This window comes from Coregonus clupeaformis, chromosome 16 (genome assembly GCF_020615455.1).
Source record: "Coregonus clupeaformis isolate EN_2021a chromosome 16, ASM2061545v1, whole genome shotgun sequence".
In the NCBI taxonomy this organism is placed as follows: Eukaryota; Metazoa; Chordata; class Actinopteri; order Salmoniformes; family Salmonidae; genus Coregonus; species Coregonus clupeaformis.
The window spans coordinates 13,788,647-13,807,069 of NC_059207.1; the positions used below are offsets into that span (position 1 = coordinate 13,788,647).

General features: G+C 45.3%; 1 protein-coding gene across 1 annotated transcript in view; it reads left to right on the plus strand.

Moving 5' to 3' along the window:
- The window catches only part of LOC121584455 (versican core protein), a 54,560-nt gene that overhangs the window by 14,328 nt on the left and 21,809 nt on the right, over window positions 1–18,423 (plus strand). The gene's annotated exons all lie outside the window — the stretch shown is intronic.

Here is an 18,423-nt window from a genome sequence, read left to right on the forward strand (position 1 = left end):
TGAGCACATACTGTACGTAGCGATAGTTGATTAGCTACTCTAAACGATGCTGAAGAATACAGACTGGGGATTTCGCTGTTTTCACTAACCTGCCAAAAATGTGAATACAGTATGTCATGTTTGGCTGACATTTTCTTTCATTTCATGTCTGTCTGACGTTGCTTTGCCTTTATAGTGTCATATTATTCTCATATCTTACAACATTTTACTCTATATAGTAAAATGTGTTTCATGAAAACCTTAGACCAAGCAAGAATCATGTAGGCTATTTACATCAGAAGACCCTTTGAAAATGACAGAAGAAAATCCACAGACATAACAAAGGCGACATTAGCGTATTGTCACAATTTGACATCATCTTACACTGTTACAGAGCAAAAATAAATAAATAAATTCTAATCAAGTGGTTGGATGAAATATATGTCCACCCCTGTAGACCTGTCAAGGGAGCCCTTGCAAAACATGTTCTTTGTAATTGTTTTGCTCTCCCCTGCTAGCTAGCTAGTGAATTCCTCAGTGGATCCTCTCTCCCCACATCCGTTAACAGTCTACTTGGTTCTTAGTAACTGGACCACCTCAGTTCAGTCACTTAGTCCAGCTGAACAAATGTCCAGACAGACAGGGGGTTCAGAGGGAAATAAACACAGAGTGAAAAATGAAAAAGGTCACAGTCTCTAAGAAAGTAGCTGTTTATTGGATTAACAGGTCTTGTGGTCAGCATAGCAGTGAGGCCTCCAGGACCTGAGTTATGTCGATTACCAATGTTAAGGATAACTCTCCCCACTTCGCTTTTTGCTATCGCTGTTATTCTCCTTCACTGAGGCAGCCGCAACAGTGTAGGACGAGGGAGTGTGTGGCCTTGAGTCCCACCCCTTACCTCACAGTCTATTGGCCAGTGGAGGGATTACTGATGTCTTATTCAGCAGGTTATTGATGGTTGCTCAGAATGCCAGTCTGTTTCAGGCGTGATTACTCATGCTTTTTGAGTAATGCTGGATTATAGATTAATAGCATGATTGTAATAATGTCATAATGACACTTTTCCTCTTTAATTTCAATCAGTTTAAGGCAATAAAATCCTTAATGTGTCATAAGCAAATTGGCATAAAGTTTCTCCTGAAGTGGCCTTTTACATGTGTCAGTAACATTACCTCAACCACTTCACATTACAGTATATAAGAATATTTGCTACTTGTCCCCCAGCATTTATGTTAGAAGGAGGATATGGCTGGCCTTGAAGAAAGTTGAGGTTGAGAAGGAGAGAACGAATACAAAGGGATACTGAAGCGTTACTGACTCGCTGTGGTGCTACACTAGCTGTAAATGAGTTTGGTGATCTGGCACGGTGGTACAGGACACGTTTGGTTTGGCACTGCCATGGGGCTGCCGTTGAGCCTGGGTACAGGTGATCTGGACTCCCTCTCAGAGTGCAGACCTGCTGGTGCAGCCTGCTGGGGAGAGAGCCAACACTGTGCGCAGAGGAGCCACATCACGGACCCAGGGCACAGCCTGTGTGTGTGTGTGTTTGCGCGTGCGTATGTGCATGTGTGCGTGCCAGGCTCCCTCTGCCAGCCTGACAGTAAAGGAGGAGGCTTGGCAGCCTACCTGAGTAAGCACAGATGCCCGTCTGCACACTGAAGCCTGGACATCATCTCAAGGGTGATGTCACCACTAAGACAAAGTCTCCCCTCTCTGTGAGGACAGCTGGCATAACAGAGCCTCTTCAACCTCTGGAGGCTGAAGAAATTTGGCTTGGCACCTAAAACCCTCACAAACTTTTACAGATGCACAATTGAGAGCATCCTGTCAGGCTGTATCACCGCCTGGTACGGCAACTGCACCGCCCGCAACTGCAGGGCTCTCCAGAGGGTGGTGCGGTCTGACGAACGCATTACCGGGGGCAAACTACCCACCCTCCAAGACACCTACAGCACCCGATGTCAAAGGAAGGCCAAAAAGATCATCAAGGACATCAACCACCCGAGCCACTGCCTGTTCACCCCGCTATCATCCAGAAGGCGAGGTCAGTACAGGTGCATCAAAGCTGGGACCGAGAGAATGAAAATCAGCTTGTATCTCAAGGCCATCAGACTGTTAAATAGCCATCACTAGCACATTAGAGGCTGCTGCTGCCTATTGAAATCACTGGCCACTTTAAGAAATGGAACACTAGTCACTTTAATAATTTTACATATCTTGCACTATTCATCTCATATGTATATACTGTATTCTATACTATAATATTCTACTGTATCTTAGTCCAGGCCGCTCTGTCATTGCTTGTCCATATATGTATATATTCTTAAATTCCATTCCTTGCTAGATTTGTGTGTATTGGGTATATGTTGTGATATGTTAGATATTACTTGTTAGATATTACTGCACTGTCGGAGCTAGAAGCACAAGCATTTCGCTACACCCGCAATAACATCTGCTAAACCCATGTGTATATGTGACAAATAAAATTTGATTTGATTTGATTTGGTTTGAGGAGCTGGTGGCGTGGTGGCCTGACTGTTGTGTGCCACAAGGACCTTCACAGGAGAAACCACTCGCTTATGGGAATTGGTCCTCTGTAGCTCAATTGGTAGAGCATGGCGCTTGTAACGCCAGGGTAGTGGGTTCGATCCCCGGGACCACCCATACGTAAAAATGTATGCACACATGACTGTAAGTCGCTTTGGATAAAAGCGTCTGCTAAATGGCAAATTATTATTATTATTATAATTGGAGTCATAGTAACCTATACAAAGAGCTTGATAAGTGACAATAATCACTCACATCTCCCTGATCAGAATGAACGAACTGATCCCATAAGGGCACATTGATGTTTTAACAGCACATTGATATTTGTCCACCTATAATTTGATCTTCAAGTTTTAGTGTGTGGTCCAACCTTATTATGTGCTATCCAGTACAAAATGATTCCTCCAAAGCATCCACATGACCTACCTGCCCACTGAATTAGAGTAAGGAGATAGGTCTGGACTCTGGAGCAGTGGTGCTGTGCAGCTGGTGAGTTGTGTGGCTGAGGTCATGATTCGCACACAGCAGAGTGTTTGTGCCTGTCCTCAGCATGGAGCACTGCTCTCCCTCCAGAGCCACTGCTGGCCTCGGTTTATGTGGCGGCTGGTTTTATTTTAACAGATGCGTAATATGTCACCAGGAGCTTGGGCACCCGCCACTGAGGCAGGGAGTTTCAGGAGGGAGGCAGGGAGGCATGGTGGTGGTGGTGGTGGTGGTGGTGCGGGGGAGTAGAAAGGGTAGGGGAGTTGGGAGTGTGGAGTGAGGTAAGATGCAGTGATTAAAGAGGGGGGTTGTGTGTGTGTGTGTAAGGGGGTGGGTTATTGCTCTTATGTGTTCCCAGGCTCCACTGGCCTTAAACAGGTGTCAGCCTCTGCAGCGTTAGGCCCCTTCAGGTGTTCTCTCTCCCAGCCATGAATCTATCTGAGCCACAGCTTGTGGGAAACTTCTCTCTTCAGATGGGAGAGAGAAAAAAATGGAGGAGGAGTGTGTGGTGAATGGTGAATGAATACCCATTATCCCCTACCCTGGCGTTGGTTGGATTGCAAGTAGAAAATGGTAAACAGATCAAGCCAAAGAATGGCGAGCTGATTACCATGACAGAGAGACGACCACACTGCTCTGTGTTCAGCCAAGCCATTTGCCACCTGCTTTGTAATTCATTTTAGTGCCGTCAGATCAGGGCGTGAAGCACTGGCTTACTCACAACGTTTGTTATTAATTCTGGGGAAGGAAAAAAACACTGAAGTGTGCATCTCGAGGGGACGCGTGAGGACTTATTTTCCAAAGGCTATACAGTTGTGTGGGCCGATCATCAGATGTGGCACGCATTCCTCTCCAGGGAGACACTGACATCCAATGGATCTGCTCAGCGTTTGACTCCTAACAGCCACTCTTGTTTGCAAAGCAAGGCAGGAACAGGAGGTCTGTCTTTGCTCAGAGCCTTAGTTGACTTGGGGTCTGAGAGGGACCTTCCAGCCCACAAGACAGGGGCTTAAGGGCCGTGTTACACCGATCATATGCATTCTTTAATGCTCCCCATAACAGCCTGATTAAAACATCACTGCCAAGTATTGTGAGCTGTACCAGATGCCATCCTCTTAACTGGTGAAGCATGTCACTTACTGCACTTTTCCAAAGTAAGGCGTAAAGCGTGTAGGAAGATCGCGATAGCTTTGTGCTTCGGAGAGAGTGAAGGATGCTGCTGAGTTACCATTTTAAAAAGAAGAAATTAACACAACTGCAGCAACAGGAAATGTGAATTCTTATGTGGATTATAATTAATGGACATTTTTATAGGGATTGATACATTTTTCATAAGGGAAAATCAAGTCTGAAATTTCAAAGTGGAAATTTCAAATTTCAGAAGCCTTTTTAAACCTCAAATAAACTACAGGTTTTACATTTCCTGCATTGCAGGACATTTCTCCTGCAACAGGGTGATCAGATTAAGATCCTACATCTGTAGTATTGTAGGACGTGTAATTTCTGAATCCAAGTTGGAAGTGGCCCCCATCATAAGACCTGTAAAGCAATACTGGTAACCCCAGAAAAGCAAACAATGTTCCACAAAGATGTTTGGAAGTGTCACTGTTTAATTCGGAATCCTAAATGTTAGGCTTAAATTGTACATTTCTTACTCACTGAGATGGCCTTGTGGTAATTTTTCTTTGCAAATTAATTGGGGATATAAATCTGTGGATTATGGTTTGGATGGTATTCAGTTGGCAGACAAGCCAAAGTTTCCAAATATGTACGAGAAGATTTGATTTATAATAGTTTGATTATTTGTAGTCTGACCTTTAAAGTGACTAGTCCTCTCATGCTATCTTTGTTGTGAAGATGCTGTGACCATATCAAATCATTCAGTCTTAAGCACATAACAGGTATTAGCTGCTGAGCTCTACTTAGTGCAGCATCTTGCCACAGGATTTTACCCTCCCCTGTTATTCATGACTAGACAGAGGTCATAAAGAGAATAAAGGTTAACAGGAGTAGAAGCGGACGCCTTCCCCCAACTGATGCCCTAGGCCTAGGTCATCTTACAGGATTTCAGGTCCAATGTTTTTGTAAACCATGGAGCTGAATAGAGTTAAACTGAAATAGGAAGGGCAAACGTGGAATTGTTTTTATTTGGATTTCCACTCACTAAATACAGCCTCAAGGTATTCAACATGGACGGAGAACTGTGGAGGTTGAGACAACCAACTGGGCAAAAACTGGTTAAATCAATGTTGTTTCCCCGTCATTTCAACCCAAAAAAATCAATGTGATGACATTGAATCGTGAAAAACTGATTGGATTTGCAGAAAGTTATCGACACATGGGCATTACGTCTTCTTTTCCCCCAACTTTCAACCTAAATCCAATGACATGGTGACATGTTTTGTTGATTTCACGTTGAATTCACGTTAGTTGACAACTTAACTAAATGTAAATCAAAACTAGACGTTGAACTGACGTCTGTGCCCAGTGCGAATGCTTTTCAACATAATCTACTCTTTGTATCTTTGGAAAATCCACGCCTTGAATGACCATTACTGTGTTCAGTGAACAGGTTACATTTCAGGAGGGAAGAAATCAAATAATAAGTTTAAGAACAATGTCACATTTGTTCATTTTGTGCACTTTATCAATCACTTTCAATAACTATTTAGTAAATAAGTATAAATAAATGCATTAACTAATGGTAGCAACACAATTACTTTTTATAGTGTCATTGTTATGTATGCTAATCAGTCTATTTCCCCCCTCTTTCTCCCTCTCTCTCTCTCTCTCTCTCTCCCTGTCTCTTTTCAGTGGATGCAACTCTGCAGATCTTAGACACTTTGATTCAGTTCCCTGTACTTCCAGATGTGCCAGACCTGGGTCAGTTCCCTACCATCCCTGTCGTTCCTGACCAGGCCACCCCCTCCCTGGTGGATGGTGAGCCCATGCTGGCCAGTGGAGAACCTGACTTATTCTCCTCTGCTGCCGTCACCATCAATCCAAAGCTGAGCTTCATCAATGGCAAACACGAGGTGACCCTGGAGCCAGAGAGAATACGAGTAGAGGAGGAGGTTGGGAGGAGACCAGGAGGAGATCAGTTCCAGTTTGAGGACAATGTGACCGTGCTGGGGGGCAGCGACGAGGAGATGACCCCCACCTCATTTGATTACTCTCTGATAGAGATTGATAATATAACAGATGAGACTGATGTTCAGAAGGAGATCTCTTTGGTGTCCACGGAGGAACCGTTCTCAACTTCCCCACGGCCTTTGTCAACGTCCACTCTGGATACATTTTTTGATAACCATGGCCCTGAGATGGTTCATGTGGAGTCAACGCCTCCTCTGTCACCCCCAGAGCAGGTTGAGGGAACCACACAAGGCCCTGCTGTAAAGACAGACGTGACTGCAACCTCTGCACCTGTCACAGCAATTGTGGAAACCACTCCATCCAAAACAGAGCAAACAGCTGAGGGTGTATCATCATTTTCAGAAACCTCAGAGGGACTAAGTGACGTCATAACTACATCCACTGAAGCAGTGTCCACTGTTTCACCATCTGGCACAGCAGTAACCAAAGCTTCAGAACAAACCCAAGCATCTCATACACCCACACCCCCTGAAGGAAGCAAGCAAGTCAGCACCTCTGTGTTTGACAAAGAGGTTGAGAGATCAGCGACACAACCCGTGGATGATGACAATAATGCTGAGGTGACTCAGCCAGAAGGGTCTGTGGAAGAGCTCTCTCTCTCTCCCACAACAGAACTACACATGTCCACAGGTGAGACTGATATTGCATCTGCTGTTCCAGATGTTGAAATCTCCACTCAAATCCCTTCACTGTCCATCCCTACACCCACTTCTGGTGATGTTGAAGATGGATCACCGCCAGCGACCACCAGTGACATTGAGGGCTCCACCTCAGGCGAGGAGGAAGGATCAGCACAGGACATACACACTCCTCAGGAACCAACAAGCACCACTCTGCCTTCCTCAATGACAAGTGGCCAAACAACTTTAGGTGAAACGATCACGACTGAGGTGACGCCATCCAAGGAGGCAGGCAGCACGAAATCGCATTCCGTGATCTCTACCACAGTTGGATTTTTGAAAAGCCAGAAAGAGGGAACAACAATTAGCCAGCCTTCAGTGTCTCCCACAGTTAAAGACACTACTGCAACACATATGGTTTTCATACCAGAGGAGGAGACTACAGGAGACCAAACTCCTGATATGTTCACAACCAGCTCTTCATCATCCAACACAGAACAGATCTTGTTAGGATCCACAACAACGTCACCAAGAACAAGCTCAACAGACACTACACAGCAAGCAACAATGGAAAGTGAGGTAACATCACTGACCAAAGACCAAACAGGCACAGAGAAACCATCAGTTGTTCCTATCATTGATGAGACTGAGACAACTTCAGCCTCCACAGATGAAGAGAGTTCTGAGAGTCTGGCGATATCTCCAATGTCCACCAAAGAATTTTCTGCAACAACTGCCTCTCCAATATATAGTACTATTCAGATGATTAAGACAACCATGGCATCTCTCTCAGACTTAGTCAGCCGATACACCACACAGGGCACAATTCTGACAAGTGAGGTACCTAAACAAGAACAAGAGACCACAAGCAAAGATACATCTTCAGTTACCCCAAGTGTTATGGAGGAGGAAAGTTCAGGTGACCCTGATATGTTTACTAGCACATCTACTGCAACACCTCTCTCTCCTCTTTATAGTACAATCAAAACAGAACATGATGTGACCACAACCACAACAGCAACCAGTGAGGCTACAGAGCAAACAGAGAAACCATCAGCTACTCCGGTTAGTGATGACACAAAGACTAGCACAGCCGTCACCTCTACAGATGAAGATGAGATAACTCTGATGTCCACTAAGGAGTCTATTGTGACAACAGCATCTCCTGTGTTCAGCACGGGCAAAATGGAGGATGATAGATCAACATTATCATCAAGCATTGAACCCAGTACAAAAGTTGATGTGTCACCAACAGTCTCACCTTCTGTGACTTTCAGCACAGCTGTTTCTAGTGGAGCTACAGTGGATACTCAAGTGACTGAGGCAAGCTCAACCCTATCCTCTACAGTGACCTCAGGTGACCAGACAAGTGAGATTTACACCAAAGACACTGCAACTCCCACAGTTTCTTCTTTGTATAGCACTGAGAAACCAGTAATTACTACCACAGTGTCACATGAAACAGCAGAGAGTGCAGTTACAGACCAGGCTGAGAAACTGGCAGGCTCAGAAAAACCTTTGTCTATTCCTGTTACAGAGACAAGCTCAGTCCTCACCACAGATGAAGAGAGCTCAGGTGATCAGACTCCTGATATGTTCCCCAATGAGTCTACAGCGACAAGTGGTCCTACATTGTTCAGCACAATCAAAACAGAGATGGAGATGACTACAACTAAGCGACCTGTAGGTATAACAGTGGGAAGTGCTGCAATTGAAGACACATCTGTCACAGAAAAGCCCTCCACCATCAGTGTAATTGATGATACAGAGATTAGCTCGGTCCTGTCTACAGATGAAGAGAGCTCAGGTGACCAGACTCCTGATATGTTTACCAAAGAGCCTGTCACTGCAACTGTTTCTTTTGTTTATAGTACAGTCAAACCAGAACAAATGACAACCACTGAAATGCCACATGTAATGACCACAACAGGAAATAGTGAAGTTACAGGGCAGACTGAGAAACCATTGGGCTCAGAAAAACCAGCAGTTACACCCATTATTAATGAGGTGGTGACGAGCACAGTTATCTCCTCTACAGACAAGGAGAGCTCAGTTGACCAGACAGGTGATAAGTTCACCGTAGACTCTGCAACTACAACAACCACCACTTCTTCTCTGTTTAGTACTGAGACACCAGAAAATGTAGAGACTACAGCATCACATGAAACTGCAGCAGGGGAGTCTCCACAGACTGCTACAACTACAGCTACTTCTCTGTATAGCACTGAGAAACCCGGACAATTAACTACTGCATCACATGAAACTGCAACACCTGACACTGAGACTGCTACTACTACAGTTTCGTCTGTATATAGCACGGAGAAAACAACGTCACAAGAAACTGCAACAGTGGAGACAGTCACAGAAGTCACAGAGAGGCCAACAAGCACAGAAAAACCTTCAGGTACCCCTGTTACTGTTTACACAGAGAGAACCTCAGACCTCTCCTCTACTGGTGAGGAGAGCGCAGATGTCCAGACAACTGCATCAGAACTTACCATTACAGATGAGGAAAGCTCAGGTGATCAGAACCCTGATATGTTTACCAAAGACACTGCAACTACCACAGTGTCCTCTTTATTCAGGACGGACGAAATAGGACTTGTAGGGACTACAGCCTCGCATGAAACTGCATCCCAAGTATCATCTACGACTGCCGTGGTTACCCTGATAGATCAAACATGGGAACCAATGGGGACATCAGCTACAGTGATTGGCACCTCACAGGAAGCACTAACTGAAATAACAGAATTTGGACCGACTAGAGAAACACGAAGGACATCAGGTCTTCCCATGATTGATGATACAGAGACAAGCTCAATTCTTGATATGTTTACCAAAGAAACTGCAACCACCACAGTCTCCACTCTTTTCAGGACAGAGAAACCAGGACATGTCAGAACGACAGCGTCACATGAATCTGCAACAGCTGAGACTTCAAAGACGGCTCTTACTGCAGCTTCATCTCTATATGGCACAGACAATCCAGGACAAGTAACAGAAAAACCTTCAGTTACCCCAATTACCGGTGACATAGAGTCAAGTTCAGTCCTCACCTCTACAGATGAAGAAAGCTCAAGTGACCAAACAACTGAGATGTTTACCAAGACTTCCGTGACACCTACATCTTCTATGTACAGCAGAGAACCAACAAGTGTAGCTTCCATTACTGTCACATCATCCACTTTGACAGACATTGAAGAGGTGGACTATGACGGTAGCGCAGAGCCTTCACACGTTAAGTCTATACCTTCACCCACTCAAACTGCCACAAAACCTGAAGAAGAACCTACAATCCTCAGCCCTGCACCTGAAACAAGTTCAGTCCTCACCACAGAAAAAGAGAGCTCAGGTGATCAGACATCTGATATGTTTACCAAAGACACGGCAACTAAAACAGTTTCTTCTCTGTTCAGCACTAAGAATCCAAGACAAGTAGTGACTACAGCATCTCGTGAAACTGCAACAGCTGAAACATCAAAGATTACAATCACTTCAGCTTATTCTCCGCATAGCACTGAGAAGCCTACCACAGCGTCACAGGAAGCTGCAAAAGCAGAGAGTGAAAAGACTTCTACAACTATAGCAACTTCTCTGTTCAGCACTGAGAAGCCAGGACATGTACCGACTTCAGTATCACAGGAAACTGCAACAGCTGAGTCTAAAATGACTGCTGCTGCTACTACAGGTTCTTCTCTACATAGCACAGAGAAAACTGCTCATTTTGAGACTACCATCCTAGAAGAGGAGAGCTCAGGAGATCAGACTCCTGATATGTTTACTACTCAGTCAGCTGCCACCCCTCTTTCTCCACTGTATAGCACAGTCAGACCAGAAGAGCCAGAGGCACCATCAAGGTCAGAAATGACATCAGTTGTTCACATCACTGATGAAACAGAGACAAGCACCATCCTCACTTCAGAAGAGGATACAACCTCAAGTAGTGCAACAATTGAGATGTTCACCAAGGAGCCTGTTGCAACAACTGCATCCCCATCAGAGTCAGTTAGTACTTACACTACATCAAGACCAACAGTAACCTCAAGTTCAATCTTGACCCTTACAGAGGAAGATGGTTCCGGTGACCAGGCCCCTGATATGTTTAGCAAGGTGCCAACCTCAACGATTGAGTTTGTCAGTAGTTCTACCACTCCATATACATTGACTGGACAGGTGACGGAACAAACCAGTGGATCAACACAGGTTATCCACAGCACCTCTACACCCATAGACATGGAGGGATTTGGAATCTCAACAACAGAGGATGACATGGATGGATTTGGAAACTCAACAACAGAGGGTGAGCAAAAGACAAGTCAAGCTGAAGGGTTTGTTGAGGAGGTACCAGTGGAGACCACCACTAAACCACAGGACCAGTTCACTGCAGCAACTGATGAGACCGAAATCAGAGAGTCTGAGAGCACATCTAAGACTCCAAGTGTTGATTCTTTAAAAGTGTTCACACAGTCCCAGGAATCCACATCAACCCAATATCATCTCTCCACTAGCACAGCTGAGACAATAGAATCATCCAGTGCTTCATTGTCTGAGCAAGGAAGTGGAGACTTCACAGAACCGTCTAGTTCAGAAAGTGAGGCCACAGAGGATGAGAGTTCAGGTGATGACACATCTGCTGTTACAACAGCCCCACTGCAAACTACATCATCTTCAACAGACTCAGTGTTTACAAAATCAGTAAGCACTGAGGTAACTGATGGAACCAAGGGGGTTGAACAGACAGAAGAACCAACAGGCACCGAGGGATCTTCAGATGGCCCTGTCTCTAGTGTGACATCCTCAATGGTCACATTCAAAGACGAGGAGAGCTCTGGCGACCTGACACGTGATATGTGTACCAAGGAATCTACTACAGCATCATCACTAGGGTCAGAAGCTGTTATGACCACATCTTCTTCCTCAGTCATCAGCAGTGACCAATTCCAATTCACAACTTTAGGAACAGTCATCACACCCACAGAAGAAATAGATGAAACACACATAGACACTCCCACTGTAGCAGTTGAAACTTTGGAGCATTCTGTGGACCAAACAACTGGACTAGCAAGCACATCAAAACCATTTGTCACTTCCTTCACTTACGTAGACATGGGGGGCTCGGGAATCTCACCAACAGATGATGACCAGGAGACAAGTCAAGCTGAAGGGTCAGGTGAAGAGGTACCAGTGGAGACCACCACTAAACCACAGGACCAGTTCACTGTAGCCACAGATGAGACCGAAATCAGAGAGACTGAGAGCACATCTAAGACTCCAAGTGTTGATTCTTCAAAAGTGTTCACACAGTCCCAGGAATCCACATCAACCCAATCTCCTTCCATGTCAAGCTCAGGTAAACCAACAGAGGCTTCCACGGCCTCTTTCACAGAGCAGGGTAGTGGTGACTTGACAATAGACTCTACAGCTGAGGCTGAAGGGACAGAGGAGGAGAGTTCAGGTGAAGACATCTCAGACGTGTCTACTAAGCAACCTGCAAGCACAACTGCTCCTCTCCTGTCTAGTCCAGCAACAACAAAGGAAGAATTTACCACATTGTCTGTCAGCAGTGACACCACCCTTGAAACAGCTGTTGATGTTGATGTAACTCTATCATCTGGCACAACTGCAGAGGTACCTAAGGTTATTTCTAGCACAGCTCAGACCCCAGAAAGTGAGGTGACAGAAAGAGAAAAAAGCAGTACAGAGAAACTCTCAGTTGCTTTCATTTCAGATTTAACACTCACAGACGATGAAAGCTCAGGTGACCAGACCCCTGATATATTTACCAAAGAGTCTGTTACGGCAACGGTTTCTTCTGTATACAGCACAATCAAAGCAGAACAAATGACATTCATGACTAAAGTTTATTCTCTGTTCAGCACTGAGAAGCCAAAACAAATTGCGACCACAGTGTCACAGGAAACTGCAACAGCGGAGTTGAAAATAACTGCTGCTGCTACTACAGGTTCTTCTCTACATAGCACAGAGAAAACTGCTCATTTTGAGACTACCATCCTAGAAGAGGAGAGCTCAGGAGATCAGACTCCTGATATGTTTACTACTCAGTCAGCTGCCACCCCTCTTTCTCCACTGTATAGCACAGTCAGACCAGAACAGCCAGAGTTGCCATCAAGCTCAGAAATGCCATCAGTTGTTCCCATTATTGATGAAACAGAGACACGCGCCGTCCTCACTTCAGAAGTGGATGGAATGTCAAGTGGTTCAACTATTGAGATGTTCATCAAGGAGTCTGATGCAACAACTGCATCCACATCAGAGTCAGTTAGTACTTACACTACATCAAGACCAACAGTAACCTCAAGTTCAATCTTGACCCTTACAGAGGAAGATGGTTCCGGTGACCAGGCCCCTGATATGTTTAGCAAGGTGCCAACCTCAACGATTGAGTTTGTCAGTAGTTCTACCACTCCATATACATTGACTGGACAGGTGACGGAACAAACCAGTGGATCAACACAGGTTACCCACAGCACCTCTACACCCATAGACATGGATGGATTTGGAAACTCAACAACAGAGGGTGAGCAAAAGACAAGTCAAGCTGAAGGGTCAGGTGAAGAGGTACCAGTGGAGACCACCACTAAACCACAGGACCAGTTCACTGCAGCAACTGATGAGACCGAAATCAGAGAGACTGAGAGCACATCTAAGACTCCAAGTGTTGATTCTTCAAAAGTGTTCACACAGTCCCAGGAATCCACATCAACCCAATCTCCTTCCATGTCAAGCTCAGGTAAACCAACAGAGGCTTCCACAGCCTCTTTCACAGAGCAGGGTAGTGGTGACTTGACAATAGACTCTACAGCTGAGGCTGAAGGGACAGAGGAGGAGAGTTCAGGTGAAGACATCTCAGACGTGTCTACTAAGCAACCTGCAAACACAACTGCTCCTCTCCTGTCTAGTCCAGCAACAACAAAGGAGGAATTTACCACATTGTCTGTCAGCAGTGACACCACCCTTGAAACAGCTGTTGATGTTGATGTAACTCTATCATCTGGCACAACTGCAGAGGTACCTAAGGTTATTTCTAGCACAGCTCAGACCCCAGAAAGTGAGGTGACTCAAAGAGAAAAAAGCAGTACAGAGAAACTCTCAGTTGCTTTCATTTCAGATTTAACACTCACAGACGATGAAAGCTCAGGTGACCAGACCTCTGCTATATTTATCAAAGAGTCTGTTACGGCAACGGTTTCTTCTGTATACAGCACAATCAAAGCAGAACAAATGACATTCATGACTAAAGTTTCTTCTCTGTTCAGCACTGAGAAGCCAAAACAAATAGCGACCACAGTGTCACAGGACACTGCAACAGCTGAGTCTAAAATAACTGCTGCTGCTACTACAGGTTCTTCTCTACATAGCACAGAGAAAACTGCTCATTTTGAGACTACCATCCTAGAAGAGGAGAGCTCAGGAGATCAGACTCCTGATATGTTTACTACTCAGTCAGCTGCCACCCCTCTTTCTCCACTGTATAGCACAGTCAGACCAGAACAGCCAGAGTTGCCATCAAGCTCAGAAATGCCATCAGTTCTTCCCATTATTGATGAAACAGAGACACGCGCCGTCCTCACTTCAGAAGTGGATGGAATGTCAAGTGGTTCAACAATTGAAATGTTCACCAAGGAGTCTGAATCAACAACTGCATCCACATCAGAGTCAGTTAGTACTTACACTACATCAAGACCAACAGTAACCTCAAGTTCAATCTTGACCCTTACAGAGGAAGATGGTTCCGGTGACCAGGCCCCTGATATGTTTAGCAAGGTGCCAACCTCAACGATTGAGTTTGTCAGTAGTTCTACCACTCCATATACATTGACTGGACAGGTGACGGAACAAACCAGTGGATCAACACAGGTTACCCACAGCACCTCTACACCCATAGACATGGATGGATTTGGAAACTCAACAACAGAGGGTGAGCAAAAGACAAGTCAAGCTGAAGGGTCAGGTGAGGAGGTACCAGTGGAGACCACCACTAAACCACAGGACCAGTTCACTGTAGCAACCGATGAGACCGAAATCAGAGAGACTGAGAGCACATCTGAGACTCCAAGTGTTGATTCTTCAAAAGTGTTCACACAGTCCCAGGAATCCACATCAACCCAATCTCCTTCCATGTCAAGCTCAGGTAAACCAACAGAGGCTTCCACAGCCTCTTTCACAGAGCAGGGTAGTGGTGACTTGACAATAGACTCTACAGCTGAGGCTGAAGGGACAGAGGAGGAGAGTTCAGGTGAAGACATCTCAGACGTGTCTACTAAGCAACCTGCAAGCACAACTGCTCCTCTCCTGTCTAGTCCAGCAACAACAAAGGAAGAATTTACCACATTGTCTGTCAGCAGTGACACCACCCTTGAAACAGCTGTTGATGTTGATGTAACTCTATCATCTGGCACAACTGCAGAGGTACCTAAGGTTATTTCTAGCACAGCTCAGACCCCAGAAAGTGAGGTGACAGAAAGAGAAAAAAGCAGTACAGAGAAACTCTCAGTTGCTTTCATTTCAGATTTAACACTCACAGACGATGAAAGCTCAGGTGACCAGACCCCTGATATATGTACCAAAGAGTATTTTACTGCAACAGTTTCTCCTGTATACAGCACAATCAAAGCAGAACAAATGGCATTCATGACTAAAGTTTCTTCTCTGTTCAGCACTGAGAAGCCAAAACAAATAGCGACCACAGTGTCACAGGACACTGCAACAGCGGAGTTGAAAATGACTGCTGCTGCTACTACAGGTTCTTCTCTACATAGCACAGAGAAAACTGCTCATTTTGAGACTACCATCCTAGAAGAGGAGAGCTCAGGAGATCAGACTCCTGATATGTTTACTACTCAGTCAGCTGCCACCCCTCTTTCTCCACTGTATAGCACAGTCAGACCAGAACAGCCAGAGTTGCCATCAAGCTCAGAAATGCCATCAGTTCTTCCCATTATTGATGAAACAGAGACACGCGCCGTCCTCACTTCAGAAGTGGATGGAATGTCAAGTGGTTCAACAATTGAAATGTTCACCAAGGAGTCTGAATCAACAACTGCATCCACATCAGAGTCAGTTAGTACTTACACTACATCAAGACCAACAGTAACCTCAAGTTCAATCTTGACCCTTACAGAGGAAGATGGTTCCGGTGACCAGGCCCCTGATATGTTTAGCAAGGTGCCAACCTCAACGATTGAGTTTGTCAGTAGTTCTACCACTCCATATACATTGACTGGACAGGTGACGGAACAAACCAGTGGATCAACACAGGTTATCCACAGCACCTCTACACCCATAGACATGGAGGGATTTGGAATCTCAACAACAGAGGATGACATGGATGGATTTGGAAACTCAACAACAGAGGGTGAGCAAAAGACAAGTCAAGCTGAAGGGTTTGTTGAGGAGGTACCAGTGGAGACCACCACTAAACCACAGGACCAGTTCACTGCAGCAACTGATGAGACCGAAATCAGAGAGTCTGAGAGCACATCTAAGACTCCAAGTGTTGATTCTTCAAAAGTGTTCACACAGTCCCAGGAATCCACATCAACCCAATCTCATCTCTCCACTAGCACAGCTGAGACAATAGAATCATCCAGTGCTTCATTGTCTGAGCAAGGAAGTGGAGACTTCACAGAACCGTCTAGTTCAGAAAGTGAGGCCACAGAGGATGAGAGTTCAGGTGATGACACATCTGCTGTTACAACAGCCCCACTGCAAACTACATCATCTTCAACAGACTCAGTGTTTACAAAATCAGTAAGCACTGAGGTAACTGATGGAACCAAGGGGGGTTGAACAGACAGAAGAACCAACAGGCACCGAGGGATCTTCAGATGGCCCTGTCTCTAGTGTGACATCCTCAATGGTCACATTCAAAGACGAGGAGAGCTCTGGCGACCTGACACGTGATATGTGTACCAAGGAATCTACTACAGCATCATCACTAGGGTCAGAAGCTGTTATGACCACATCTTCTTCCTCAGTCATCAGCAGTGACCAATTCCAATTCACAACTTTAGGAACAGTCATCACACCCACAGAAGAAATAGATGAAACACACATAGACACTCCCACTGTAGCAGTTGAAACTTTGGAGCATTCTGTGGACCAAACAACTGGACTAGCAAGCACATCAAAACCATTTGTCACTTCCTTCACTTACGTAGACATGGGGGGCTCGGGAATCTCACCAACAGATGATGACCAGGAGACAAGTCAAGCTGAAGGGTCAGGTGAAGAGGTACCAGTGGAGACCACCACTAAACCACAGGACCAGTTCACTGTAGCCACAGATGAGACCGAAATCAGAGAGACTGAGAGCACATCTAAGACTCCAAGTGTTGATTCTTCAAAAGTGTTCACACAGTCCCAGGAATCCACATCAACCCAATCTCCTTCCATGTCAAGCTCAGGTAAACCAACAGAGGCTTCCACGGCCTCTTTCACAGAGCAGGGTAGTGGTGACTTGACAATAGACTCTACAGCTGAGGCTGAAGGGACAGAGGAGGAGAGTTCAGGTGAAGACATCTCAGACGTGTCTACTAAGCAACCTGCAAGCACAACTGCTCCTCTCCTGTCTAGTCCAGCAACAACAAAGGAAGAATTTACCACATTGTCTGTCAGCAGTGACACCACCCTTGAAACAGCTGTTGATGTTGATGTAACTCTATCATCTGGCACAACTGCAGAGGTACCTAAGGTTATTTCTAGCACAGCTCAGACCCCAGAAAGTGAGGTGACAGAAAGAGAAAAAAGCAGTACAGAGAAACTCTCAGTTGCTTTCATTTCAGATTTAACACTCACAGACGATGAAAGCTCAGGTGACCAGACCTCTGCTATATTTATCAAAGAGTCTGTTACGGCAACGGTTTCTTCTGTATACAGCACAATCAAAGCAGAACAAATGACATTCATGACTAAAGTTTATTCTCTGTTCAGCACTGAGAAGCCAAAACAAAGAGCGACCACAGTGTCACAGGACACTGCAACAGCGGAGTTGAAAATGACTGCTGCTGCTACTACAGGTTCTTCTCTACATAGCACAGAGAAAACTGCTCATTTTGAGACTACCATCCTAGAAGAGGAGAGCTCAGGAGATCAGACTCCTGATATGTTTACTACTCAGTCAGCTGCCACCCCTCTTTCTCCACTGTATAGCACAGTCAGACCAGAACAGCCAGAGTTGCCATCAAGCTCAGAAATGCCATCAGTTGTTCCCATTATTGATGAAACAGAGACACGCGCCGTCCCTCACTTCAGAAGTGGATGGAATGTCAAGTGGTTCAACTATTGAGATGTTCATCAAGGAGTCTGATGCAACAACTGCATCCACATCAGAGTCAGTTAGTACTTACACTACATCAAGACCAACAGTAACCTCAAGTTCAATCTTGACCCTTACAGAGGAAGATGGTTCCGGTGACCAGGCCCCTGATATGTTTAGCAAGGTGCCAACCTCAACGATTGAGTTTGTCAGTAGTTCTACCACTCCATATACATTGACTGGACAGGTGACGGAACAAACCAGTGGATCAACACAGGTTACCCACAGCACCTCTACACCCATAGACATGGATGGATTTGGAAACTCAACAACAGAGGGTGAGCAAAAGACAAGTCAAGCTGA